Source organism: Chrysochloris asiatica, unplaced genomic scaffold (genome assembly GCF_000296735.1).
Source record: "Chrysochloris asiatica unplaced genomic scaffold, ChrAsi1.0 scaffold00154, whole genome shotgun sequence".
Classification (NCBI taxonomy): Eukaryota; Metazoa; Chordata; class Mammalia; order Afrosoricida; family Chrysochloridae; genus Chrysochloris; species Chrysochloris asiatica.
Window position 1 is genome coordinate 3,927,816 of NW_006408672.1, and position 14,034 is coordinate 3,941,849.

Consider the following 14,034-nt stretch of genomic DNA (forward strand, 5'->3'; position numbering starts at 1 on the left):
AGTAAAACTGCGGGCCTTAGGGTTCCAATGACCAATTTTTAAGTGGCTGCTGTCTCCTTTGCCATGCCTCGCTTCCAGGGGAGTTGAGGTCGGGGTGGGACACAAATAGAACAGATATGGGGTGGGGAAGCAGCTCAGGGCAACCAGCTAAGGAGGGAAAGAGGGAGCCCAAATGCATTCAGCACTCCAAAGGGACTTCAACTTGCTGAGGTCTTGTTTATTTTTTGTGGTGGGATGGGATATAGGATGGGAATATAGAGTTCATAAAAAATTCCAGCTTTAGGGAAAACAATTTTGACTGTTTAAACAACCCATGGGCATATATTGATTAGGGCTGATCATGTAGTTATATATGATGATCATTGTGACTTTTGCTAGTGATTGTGTAACAATTTAAATCCCTAGGAAGGAGTTGGCTAGGAGCATGTAAACACAACCACAAGCCCTCAGTGCTTTTGGCTGCCTTTAGGAGAATTGGGTGGTGGAAACCTTTTTTCTTTTTTTTTTTCCTTCTTTTTAATCACAGCTGCCAGAATTGCTCATCTTGTCTAGATGGCCTATGGAGGCCAGGCAAACATGTTGCCTCATAATGTTCTCCCATGTAGAGCTTCATGAGTCACCCAAGGATTTACAGGATGAATGGTCCGTGAGCCGTCTTCTCAGGAAGATTAACTATAGGTCATGGCCAAGCTTGCCGGCTCAGCTCACTGTGGAACTTATTCACGTGGGCTAGAAACCAGCGTCCTGGTAGATGGCCCGAGTACAGAACTTCTTCTGCAACAATTCTGCCATCTTCCCCAAAGGCAGGTCCCTAGACATTGGAGCATTGTCCCCATTTTCTTGTTTCTTTCTATGAAATATGATAAGGGGGGCAGTACCTGATTTCCAAACGTTTGAAGATAGAGAATCTTTTTTATTGTGAACTATGAAACACATAAAACATAAAGCTGAGGGAATGATTACAGTGTGAATTCCTGCACAATGCTTACCTTGTGTGTGATTCTATTTATATGATGTTAAGAAAAGAAAAAAGCAGGTCTTCCAACCCGTTCATTCTGGCTTCACAGTCTGCTGAGAATGTGTGTTTCCATCCCAGATCTTCTGGATTTGTAACTACATTTTAACAAGATTCCTAAGTGGTTTTTATGTACACATCAGAATTACTTGGAGTTCTTGAAGTTCTCATTAGGGAGGGCGAGCTCTGAAAGAAACACAAAACCCTGCTCTCTAGGTGCATAGAAGTTGCAAGGTACTGGGAACAAACAGATTTCCCAAAAGGAAGGCATCCAGGGTTTACTTGTGCAAACTTAATGATGTGTAGTCAACAATTTCATGTGGGTTTCAGCATATCTTTGATGTGGTAAAGAACAATTTCATATGGGTTTCAGCACATCTTTGATGTGGTAAAAAACATGTGAAACTGTTCACTACAGATTAGTAAGTAAGCACAAGTAAATCCGAGCTTACCTTACTTTCTGGGTATTCTGTCCCCATCAAGGAATGTAAATTTGACCAAGTCTTGCCATCCTGGCTTCTAAGGAACATTCTTGTTTTTTCTTCCCAACACAGATTTGTTTGTTCTTCTGGCAGTCCATGGTACTTTTAATGTTCCTTTCCAGCTGTAATTCAAATGTATTGATTCTTTTAAGGTCTTTTTTTATTCATTGTGCAGTTTTCACATGCAGATGAGGCAATTGAAAATACCATGGCTTTGGTCAGGCCCACCTTAGTCCTCAAACTGATATCTATCCTCTTGAATACTTTAAATGGATCATTTTGTGAACTGACATGAGCAGCCATTGTGTTGGAAGAGGAGTTTCCTTGTGAAAGTGCTCTTCATTCATGATAGAAGTCAATGTTCTGGCAAAGCTCGCTTGTTCTCAATCTCTGCATTCTGATCGTTGTCCTTGGTCCTCTAGTTCTTGGGATATGAGAAGACTTCACCTTGCTGTCTCATCTGAAGATTTTGGATTTGTCAGTTCCCACAACAACTTGCATCCAGAGAAGCTTCCAATCTGTGCCTGACCCATGGACTTGGGGCTTTCTAGCATCTACAAGTGCATGAGCCATTTCCTAGAAATCTATCTATCTATCTATCTATCTATCTATCTATCTATCTATCTATCATCTATCTATCTATTTATATATAGATTTCACTAGTTTTGATCTTCTAGAGAACCTAGTCTAAGACACTCCTCTTACCCCACCTTGGGTACCCAGCTCATGTTGGTACTATGAGCACCTACCAACTCACGAAGGGGCCAGGTCTCACAATGCCCTTGCTAAGGTCACACCCAGAAGAACAAAACTGTGCCTAATCCCCCAAATGCTCTTGTTGGTGCACCTTGCTCAATGCCTCTTCCCTCCACCTCAATCAGGCTGCTTTCTATTTCCTGTTTCCAGCTTTGGCTACCAAATATTTTTCCTTCATAAAGAATGTGTTTGGTTCAACTTCGTAGGAAGCGGTGTGCAACTTAAGAAGGGCCCAGGCTTTGCTTATTGAAGTTCTCTGTCGAGGACTGTCAAGTCCTCCAGACTTCTGAGCACCCTGTTTAACTCACCTCCCTTATCAGGCCTTAACACACCTCCTCTAGGAAGCAGAGTTGTTACCAGTTTTGGCCCTGTCTGTGCTATTTGGTATAACTGTAGTGCTTGTGAATCTGCAATAATCTCAAAAATCAAAAAGCTTAAATTACAAAACAGTGCTTTAAAGTGTATGAACAAATCAATGCCACTGAATTATACATTTAGAAATGGTTAAAATGACCAATTATATATATATATATATATTTACCATAATAAAATGTTTTTTGAAGTTTACTGGTAAGAAAGCTTCCCTATTCAGAAACTGCAAACTGCTAAAACATAAGCACACATGCACACATACACACAAAGAAGAAAAGAAAAGCAAAGCATCTCTAACTTTCAATACAAATACTTTCCAGGTTAGGATAATAAAAACCTAGGCACTGTGGACTAATGCGTCAGACTGCAAAGTCAGTTAGAACTGCAAGGTTGGTGGTTCGAGCTCACCAGCTGCTCCTTGGAAACGCTATCCAGGGTCACTATGGGTTGGAACCGACTAGATGGCACTTCACAACAACAAGTATAGGTACAAGAAAATGCAGTGGCTCCATGTGATAAGCACAGCACTGAGAACCATGAGGTTGTCAGTTTGAGCCCATCACCTGCTCTGCAGGAGAAAGATGAGGCTTTCTGCTTCCACAAAGATTTAAGGCCTTAGAAACCCTATGGTGGTGGGGGTGGGGGTGTGGTGGGGGTGTACTGTGGAGTCGGTTCCGACTCATAGTAACCATGTATAGAGTTTCTGAGGCTGTAAATCTTGATGGAAGCAGAAAGCCTCATCTTTCTGCCATGGAACGACTGGTACTTTCGAACTGCTGACCTTGAGGTTAGCAGCCCGACTTGGAACCACTATACTACCAGAGCACCTTCAGAAACCATATGCAACAAGGTGGCTATGATGGCACTTAACAACAACCACATATAGATAAGATGAGAAATCAGCAAAAGAAATTAGAAATCATTTAAAAGACTTTATAATAGAGCTTTATATCCAATATTATTAGTGATGTTGTTGTTGTCCGACTCCTAGTAATGAAACTCTCAAATTACATTTTTCTTTGAGATGTTGATAAAGTTATTATGATTTACAATCAATTAAGATTTTTTCATTATTTCATGCTTAGGAATTTTGGTGTGGTGCTGTGGGTTAATGCAATGGACTGCAAAGTCAGTTCGAAACACAAGGTTGGTGGTTCAAGCTCACCAACTGCTCCTCGGAAAACCCTATACAGGGTCGCAATGGGTCAGAACCAACTCAATGGCACTTAACAATAGCAACAACATTTTTTTCTTTATTTCCTGCTTGACTTACCCTTTTTAATTTCTATGAGGATGCTTCAAAAAAAGTTGATGGAAAAATGAAGTTAAAAGATCATGGGATTTTTCTACAAACTTTCTGATGTCTCCTTGCATTTTTTTATTTATAACATACAAAGATATGCCTGACCCAAGTCATGGTATTTTCAATTGCCTCATATGTATATATATAAATTATATATATTTAGACATTGCAATATATATAAGTGTTGTTTTTTTAAGTGCCATTGAGTTGGTTTTGCTTCTTAGTGACCCTATATAGGGTTTCCAAGGAGAGGCTGGTGGGTTTGAACTGACAGTCTTGCAGTTAGCAGTCTGTTCTACAGTGCCACACCAGGACTCCATAATATATGTAATATAATGTATATTATGCAGTATATTATATAACATATGATATAACATAATCCAACTACAATGTAGTTGGACAATAAGTAAAGAAGACTGGATGAATTGATGCATTTGAATTATGGTGTTTGAGAAGAATATTGAAAGTACTATGGAAAGTCAGAAGAACAAAAAAATCTGTGTTGGAAGAAGTAAAACCAAAATGCTCCTTAAAAGGCACGATGACATGACTGCGTATCTCATACTTTGGACAAATTATCAGAATGAACCAGTCCCTGGAGAAGGACACCCTATTTGACAAAGTGGAGGGTCAGCAAAAAAGAGGAAGACCCCCAAGGAGATGGAGTGACACAGTGGCTGCAACAATGGGCTCAAAAGTCACAGTAATTGTGAGGAGAGTGCAGGACCAGGCAGTATTTTATCCTGTCGGCCTAGGGTCTCTATGAGTCAGAACTGACTCAACAGCGCCTAACAACAATGTAAAAAATTATGTATATTTATATGTGTTGTTGTTGTTGTTAAGTACTATGGAGTCAGTTCTGACTCATAGTGACCTTGCACAGGGTTTCTGTGGCTGTAAATCTTTACGGGAGCAAAAAGCTTCATCTTTCTCCTACAAAACAGCTGGTCGTTTCGAACTGCCGACCTTGAGGTTGGCAGCCCGATTTGTAACCACTATGCTACCAGAGCTCCTTATTTATGTGTGTACAGTATACATAATATGTTGTTGTTAAGTGCCATCAAGTCAATTCCAACTCATAGTGATCCTGTACAGGGTTTCTGAGGAGCAATGGGTGGTTTTGAACTGTTGACCTTGCGGTTCAAAGTTCAGTGCTTATCCTCAGTGCCACACCAAGAGTCCATATCAAATATTATATATAATATAATGTATTTTATGCAATAATTTATCTATTGTACGATATAGAATTGTTGATGTTGTCTTTAAGTGCCTTCAAGTCAGTTCCGACTTATAGCAACCCTGTATAATATTTCTAAGGAGCAGCTGGTGAGCTTGATCGGTCGATCTAGCAGTTCAACCCGACCTTGCAGTTCAGCACATTAACCTGCTGCATTACAACAGGACCATATGCTTATAGTTTTCAACATATAGTAAACCATTATGTTAAAAAACAAAACATACTTACAAGTATACTCATTGGAACTCATTGTAAGAGTTCAGCATTGGAAATAGCCTAGCTGTCCATTGACTGAAAACCATGTAACTAATCATTAGCATAGCCATTCAATAGAATATTGAGCAGCTTTTTATTTAATAATCGAAGAAGAAGCCCATGAAATATAGTTAAGGAGAAAAAGCCAGTTTTGCGGTACCATGTCTAGCATGGTGCTGTGTTTAGGGAGAAGTCAGGAGGGGTGCAGTCACCTGTACCAGTATTTACCTGAAAAGTAAGATGGTGGGTAGGCAAACCAATCACTCACTTAACAACAGCAACCTTTAGTGAGAAGCTGAACATTTAACCATTGCTCTAGCAGGACAAGAAATGCCTATGGAAATTGTCATCTGTTGAAATCCACTCATGGGGTTTGGTTTTGTTTTTCAGTCTGGGTAATTGCACCCATCCCTTGGGCAAAAGACACTGTCTGCTGTCTGCGATGATTTCTCCTGCACATGTCTCCTAAAGACCTTCAAACCACAATACAGCCCTGGGCCAGCATCCACTTGCTTTCACTGCGGTGCTTCACAGTTGCTAAGGAAAGCAACCATCTTCATGTTCTAAGAAAGACTGAAAAGAAAAATGATCTAAAATACTATGGCAAATAGTGAGGTTTGGGGGGACAGAAAGTAAGAATTCTAGATGTTCTAATTCTCAGCATTATCACTCTGTTCTAGTGCATACTGCTAAAAGCATAGAATCCAGTTTCTTCTCTTGGGGGGACTGGAGTATCAAGAGCGGCAGGGACCAGAGAGAAAGGTACCGCTGAATTGTGCACTTTTGTTACATGGCAGGTCTGTGCCTTGTGTAAATGGTATCTCATGTAATCCTTACTGAAATCCTATGAATTAAGGATGAATATACCAATTTTATAGATAAGGAACACAAGACTTAGAGAAATTGAGTCACTTCCAGGAAAATGCCACCTTGAGAAACTGAAGCTCAGCTCATTCTGAACTCATCCTGTCCCCAATCAAGATCAAATCACTGACAGGTATATTTTATACCAAGTATCTTCATCAAGTGCTGCCATAACAGAAATACCACAAGTGGATCGCTTTAAAGAATAGAAGTTAATTTTCTTGATGTTCTAGAGAGTGACCATCCAGATTAGGGTCCCGGCCATGACAATGCCTTCTGTGAACCTGTCTCCAAGTGTCTGGTGTCTGTCAGTGACCCTTGGCATTAATGTCTGTCTTCTGTGTGTGTCTCTGTTCTTAATCTGCTCTTTTTACAACTCATAGTTTAAGATCCACAGTACTTTGGTTTGACCTCAATAACTTAACAAAAGAAAACCCCTGTTCTCAAACAGAGCCATATTTAGAGGTATTGGGGTTAAGACATCAACACGTATTTTGAGGGAACGCAATTCAATCCATAATATCATAGCATGATGATCTAAGGATGTATGTTTGTGGTTTTGTTAGAATTGGCTAAATCATATTCGTTGATGATATTTCCAGGTAACATCCTGGTGGCACTGCGGGTTAAGCTCTGGGCTGCTAACCCGCTGCTCCATGGGGAAAAAGCTGTCTGCTCCCATAAAGACTTACAGTCTCTGAAACCCTATGGAACAGTTTTATGCTGTCCTTTAAGGTTGCCATGAGTCAGAATGGACTTGATGGCAGTGGATTTGTTTTTTAAAATCCGGGTTTGGAAACTTGAGCCGGGTTTCTGAAGTTATGTGAACAAAAAGTCTCAACCTCTCTATGTCCTTCCTTTGCGGTAGTCCTCCAACACCTTGGCGTCCGGATCTGCCTCTGTACAAATTCATGCTACCTCAGCTGTGACACACGTGGGCTGTGTCACCCTTCAGAGCAAACCTGCTCTACTGACTCAGCACCCACTTCTGCTGAGCTAGGAGGGAACCATGAGGGAGTTTCCATGTCCTGACTCAGAACCACACTGAGGGAAGTGAGCAAGGTGAAGCTGGGTGAAGTGGAAAGGGAGGAATCATCAAAGTCAGAAATGAGGAAAGACTGGCCCCTTGCCAGCGTTTCTTATTCGAGTGGGTGATGGTTGCCATCTCTCTGTGACACTCATTCTGAGACCCCTGGACTGGAGTCTCAGCGAGAGTGGACAGTTACTTCCTAACAAGAAAGTAATGATAACACCGCAATAACTAAAGTAAACGTCTGCTGAAGACAAAGCGTAAATCTCGGCTCACATAAGGAGCTCTGGTAGTGCTGCGGATTAGAGGCTGGCCTGCTAACTGCAAGGGCAGCCTTGGGAAGCTGGTGTTGCACTTTGGGATAAATACTTTATCACAAGGTCACATTGAATCACAAAGTTGACAATTCAAACTTACCAGCCACTCCTTGGAAAGTGTATACAGGAGCTCTAGTAGCGTAGTGGTTATGAATCGGGCTACTAACCTCGAGGCCAGCGGTTCAAAACCATTTGAAAGATGGGGCTTTCTGCTCCTGTAAAGATTTACAGCCTCAGAAACCCCGTGCAGGGACACTGTGAGTCGGAACTGACGCCACGGTACTTAACAACAACAACAACAACAAATGAGTCGGAAATGACTCGAGGGTACTTAACAACAGCAACTGAGGGTGAAAGAGGAAGCTTTCTGCTCCTGTAAAGATTTACAGCCTAGAAACCTAGAAAGGTTTACAGTGGTTAAGTGCTGTCCATTAAGTTCTGACTACACAGGGTCACTATGAGCCGGAAACTACTCCAGGGCACAAAATCAACACCAGGGTTCTTATGTCTCTTTTCTCTCCTCCTCTAATACAACACATTTGCAATAATAATATAGACAAATACTGTATGTGCTGATTATTTCGTTTCTCATATTGAGTGTTTGACTTAGGAAAGAGGCCCGAGAACTAGTAATAACAGTAACAGCAACCTGCAACCCTCCTGTTGTCATTAGTTACCATTGAGTCAGCCCTGATTCGTGGAGACCTTGTATATGATAGTACAGAATGCAGCCCGATTCTGCTTCATCTTTATGCTTGTTGATAGGTTTGAGTCTATCGCTGAGGCTCTTGTGATAATCCATCTCACTGAGAGTTTCCCTCCCTTTCAATGGCCTTCTATTTAACCAAACATGATGTCCTTGTCTAGAGATCAGTTTTTCCTGATGCTGTGTTCAAAATAAGTGAGTCCAAGACTCTGACAATATTTTGGGATCTGTAGGGCTTTCACTGATTCTTCAAAAGTGCATTGTCACACCATCCTTCCTTTTCTGTCTTGGTCTGGACATTCCACTGAAACCGGTCCACCATTGATAACCCTGCTGGTATTTGAAATGCTGGTGACAACTTCCAATGTAACAGCAACATGCAAGTCCCGATGGTACTATCAACTGACAGATGAGGGGTGGACAGCAACTTCTGGTTGTTATCAGTGGGAAAGTCCAGACAGCCGTGTGAAAGAATCCAGACTTCTGGCTATACTGGGAAAAGTTTGTTGGCTCACAAGACCGGTTAGTATGTTCAGAATAAACTCCTCCCTCCAAATTTCCTGAAAATGAGTTTCAGCTCTATTGGAGAACAGCTTCCAGCCCTTTCCAGGATAGTGGGAGGAGAGCTGAGTGCAATGGACTGTTCTTACCCTGGAAAGTTTGCAAAGCAACTCATCTGAGTTCCTCATTTCTAAGAACCTCATGACCAAGTCACAGTGGGCAGCAATTATTTTGCTTTAAATACTTCTGGAGTCCTGGTGTGATGCCTGTTTTTAACCTTTATTATTTTTTCTTTTCATTGTTGGTTCCTTGTTTGTTTGTTCTGCTTTGTTTTCTTGTGTGTGTGTGAGGATTTTTCTCTGAGCAAGAGGCAATACCAGCTCTTATAACACCTGATCAATAATAGACAACATCCAATACCTGCCAAACTCACCTTAAACTCTGGTGCATGAATGGCAAATGATAATGGTATATATACTTCCATTATTTAACTACACCCACAGGAGACAGTTGGTGAGAGCCTGGGAACACATCAACATACAATCATCAATTAAATACAAATATGACAACCCCACAATATCTTGGAGACAGCAGACAATTTAAGCTCATACAAAGAAACAAGAGAATGGTTTAAACAAATGACCAAGATGCAGAGCCAAAAAACGTTTCTGAGGAAGAAAAGGTAATGAAACTAACTGAAAAATAATTCAAAAGAATTATGTTTAGGTACTTTCAAAGGATTGACAGAAATATTGAGGAAAGCAAAAACTTTAGAAGAATTCAGAAAACACTACTGAAGTTTAAAATGAAACTAACTGAAAAATAATTCAAAAGAATTATGCTTAGGTACCTTCAAAGGATTGACTGGAAGATTGAGGAAAGAAATAACTTTAGAAGAATTCGGAAAACACTACAAGAACAAGCAAATAAAATAAATGCAAATTCTGAAACAATAGAAAACCTGCCGTTAGAAATCCAGAAGATGAATACTAAGATTTTACAAATGGAGAATCCATGGAAAGGGCAAAGGAGTAGATTCAAAGCAATTTAGTCTCGTATTAGTTAATGAGCTTGAAGATAAATCTCTCAATATTAGTATGCATGAATAATCAGAAAAAATCTGATGAAAACCTAAGAATTATGTGGGAGGGACACTATGAAGAGGAACAGATGATGCGTGACTGGAATTCCAGAACAAGATGAGACAATAAAAGTCACAAAGAAAATTGTCAAAGAGTTGTTGGAAAAAACTTCCCTAATATTATGAAAGAGAGTATGATAAGCATATAAGAAGCTGAATGAATCCCAAACAGGATAGATCCCAAAAGAAAATCACCAAGACGTACTATACTTTTCAAAATCAAGAACAAGGAAAAACTCTTGAGAGCAGCTTAGGAAAAATGAAAAGTTACCTACAAAGGAAAATCAGTAAGAGTAAGCCCTGATTTCTCAGCAGAAATCACACAGGCAAGAAGGCAATGGGATAACAACATGGAAAACTCTGAAAGAAAAAAAAATGGCCAACCACGAATCACATACCTAGAAAAACTGTCCGTGAAATATGATGGCAAAATTAGGACATTTGCAGTTATAGAAGTTAAAAGAATTTGTAATAAAAAGACCAAGTTTACAAAAAAATACTAAAGGATATTCTTTAGACTGAGAACCAACACAGTTGACAACAACCTGAGATTAACATACATTGTACCACCACCCAGAACTCAATCCAAACTCAAATAGAAGTATCTAAAGTAAAACAATCTACAAGGCTGAGAATAGGGAGTTAGAGGTATCAATTTATAATGAAGTCAACTACAAAGCAAAAAAAAGGGACTAGTGTAGATACCAAACTTCCAAATGGTGAGGATAATGATGAATCTGAGAAACACCTCACAACATGGATGACCCTGGAGGACATTATGCTGAGTGAAATTTGTCAATTACAAAAGGGCAAATATTGCATGTGTCCAAAAAAGGCTTTCTTGATAGAAGGAAAACAATCTATGATGGTTACTGGGGCAAAGGGATTATTCATGGGTTAGAGGGTACACACATGTTAACATAACATGGGTGACAGGGCAGGCAATATATAACAAAAAGGAGAAAGATGAAGGTAGTGGGAGACACAGGGAAGAATGTAATAGTTACAGTGAATAGAGGTAAAGGCTGTTAACTGTTGGTACATGGAAAAGATTGCAATCATTGTCATAAAGCAAAGTATATGATTTGTTGAATGTTATACTTATAATGATAATCTGCTCTGCAAACCTTCACGCAATACAATAAAGAGCAAAAAAAAAAAGGGGAAAGTTCCACAATTCCATACCGCATCCCAAATTAATCATTTTTGATAACTGACTGTAAATTATTTCACATTTTAAAGTACATGCTAATTTTTGAAAGAACTGTGAGATCATCTTAAAAATAAAAACAAACTATGGAATCATCTTATACTTTGTGTTTTGCAACTTGTTTAGCAGCATATCTTGGACATCTTCCTACATAGATACATACAAATTAGCCCAATGTTTCAGCAGTCGTATATGATTGTGTATATGTGCCATAGTTTATGTGATCAAGCTTTTACTGAGGGAGAGTCAGATTGTTTTCAAATTCGCCTCTCAAAAACCCTGTAAGAAATATCCAAGATATATCTATTCCTGCTGCCTTGTCCATATGATTCCAGAAGCTGGGTTATTGGATATTAACATTTAAAATTTTGTTAGACTTTGCAAATTGCTCTTCCAAAGACTGTACCAGCTTACATTCCTTCAACAGTGTATAGAGTTTGACTTTGATCACATCCCCACCAGCAAATGTGCTCAAAATTTCAAATTTTTATTTATAGTGATTTTAGCACACTGTTATAGAAAAAATTGGATCTCATGGTGTCTTCTTAACTGTGTATTTACAAATGTGTGCTGTGTGTGTATGTGTGATCACACCTGAGTGCATAGTATATACATTACATGTGTGTTATGTGTATGTACATGAGTGTATTATGTGCATGAATACATTGCGCTTGTGTGCATATATAGAGGTCCACATGTGCGTATGTGTGCATATGCATGTGCATGTATGTGCATGTGTGTTGTAGGTATGAATATGTCTACACACCTGTGTGGTTTAGGGGTGCACACGTGCATATGTGTATGTGTATTGTGTGTCGTGCATGCATGCTTGTATTATACACAATTTGGATCATCTGAATGACTGCTTTATATTGTCTACCGCTGATCTCATTGTCCCTGCTTACACTGCATTTGTACTCAACCACAATGGTATTTGTGCTTGATGTGTGAATGAAGGCTTTGTAGCCTAGTGAAGGAGCTCTGGTAGGAGGGAGCTCTGGTAGCATAGTGGTTATGAATTGGGCTGTGAACCGCAAGGTCAGCAGTTCGAAACTACCAGTTGTTCCACGCGAGAAAGATGAGGCTTTCTATTTCCTTAAAGATTTACAGCCTCAGAAACCCTGTACAGGGTCGCTATGAGTCAGAACCAACTCCATGGCACATAACAACAACAACAAAGGAGAGCAAGTCATGGTCACCTTAACAGAGATGAATGGAAGGATGCAGACCCAAAGAGCCTTCACTGCACTATTGCAGCCAGGGCTGTCCTCCTACTGAGTGTGGGCAACCCGTGTGGATGTCATCTTTGTTCATAGGCACTCAGGGAAGCTTATTAGTAGTTAAGTATGGTAAGAAAAACAAAGACTACGGTGCTGCCACACACAGATGAATGGATAAACAAATGTGGTCCATATGTTTTGTATTCTTGATGTATTCTTCAGTCCTGATGTATTCTTCAGTCACAAAGATAATGAAGTCTGCATAAATGCGATCACATGGAGGAAGCTTGAAAACATCAAGTCAGACACAAAAAGACAAATATTGTGTGATCCAACTTATGAGTAATACCTACAAGAGGAAAATCCATCAAGACAAAATATTAATGGTGTATGAAAAACAAAACCACAGGATGATTTTTGCATTGCAATCTCATTTTTACTACATTTTGGCATGGACACATACATTATTGGACTCATCAAAATAATGGATTAGACGTAAAATGGAGTTATTTGTTTGTTTGTTTTTAAAAAAAGAATAGCAGCAGTTATAACTCACAAGAAGTTTCATTATTCTCAAACAAAATAATCAAGAACTGCACAGTGGACTGCCAAAAGGAGGTGTGATGATAGGAGCAAAGATTAGAATGATGTAATTGCTGGCTTTGAAGATGGAGACTGGGACCACACTCAGAGGGATGCAGGTGGTTGGCTGTTGTTGTTCATTACCCATGAGTTGACTTGGACTCATGGTGACCCCATGCGTATACAGTAGAGTAGCTCTGAAGGGAAGTCAACCTTTTAGAAGCATGTTACCAACCTTTAGAAGCAGGTTAGATCATGATCTCCTCTGCCACCATCTCTGTTGTTGCTGCTTTTCTGGTTAGGATCCCTCCCTCCTCCTATGCTCTTCCCTCTTGATGGTCCTAGGATCTTCTCTTCCTGAAATGAAAGATTAACTGCACCACCCTTTTAGTTACACATTGTCTACATTTACAGTTGTGACAATTGCCATTAATCTTGATAACAATTACTCACAATTGAGTCATAAAATCCTATCATCATCCTCCCTCCATCCACTTTCACCAGACCCATCTGAACAAGCAGAAAATTATTGAGTGGGGATTCTATCTTACCCCTCTCATTCCGAAATTAAGTACATTCATGAAAGCTTTTAAGCAAGCCACTTCATACCTTTATAGCACCCCCATTTTTTTTATTTGTTATTTTTTAGCTTGCCTTCTGTTTTGTTGTTCTTCTTCTTTAAAGTTTTTATTGTGATTTTTTGTTGTTGTGGTGGTTATGTGTTCTGGAGTTGGTTCCAATTCATAGCAACCCTGTATAGGGTTTCCAAGGCAGTAAATCTTTTATAGGAGCAGAAAGCCTCAGCTGTCTCCCAAGGAGTGGTTGGTGGGCTCAAACCACAGACCTTGTTTGCAGTCCAGTGCTTATCCTAAGGAGCCACCTCACTCCCTTATGTATATATGCATATAAATTATATATTTGAATAGGTAACACTGTCACATGGCTTACATATACATACATACACACATATGAAGTGTGTGTATGTATGTATATGCATATATATATAGATGTATATATGTATATATGTATATGTAAGGCAGCAC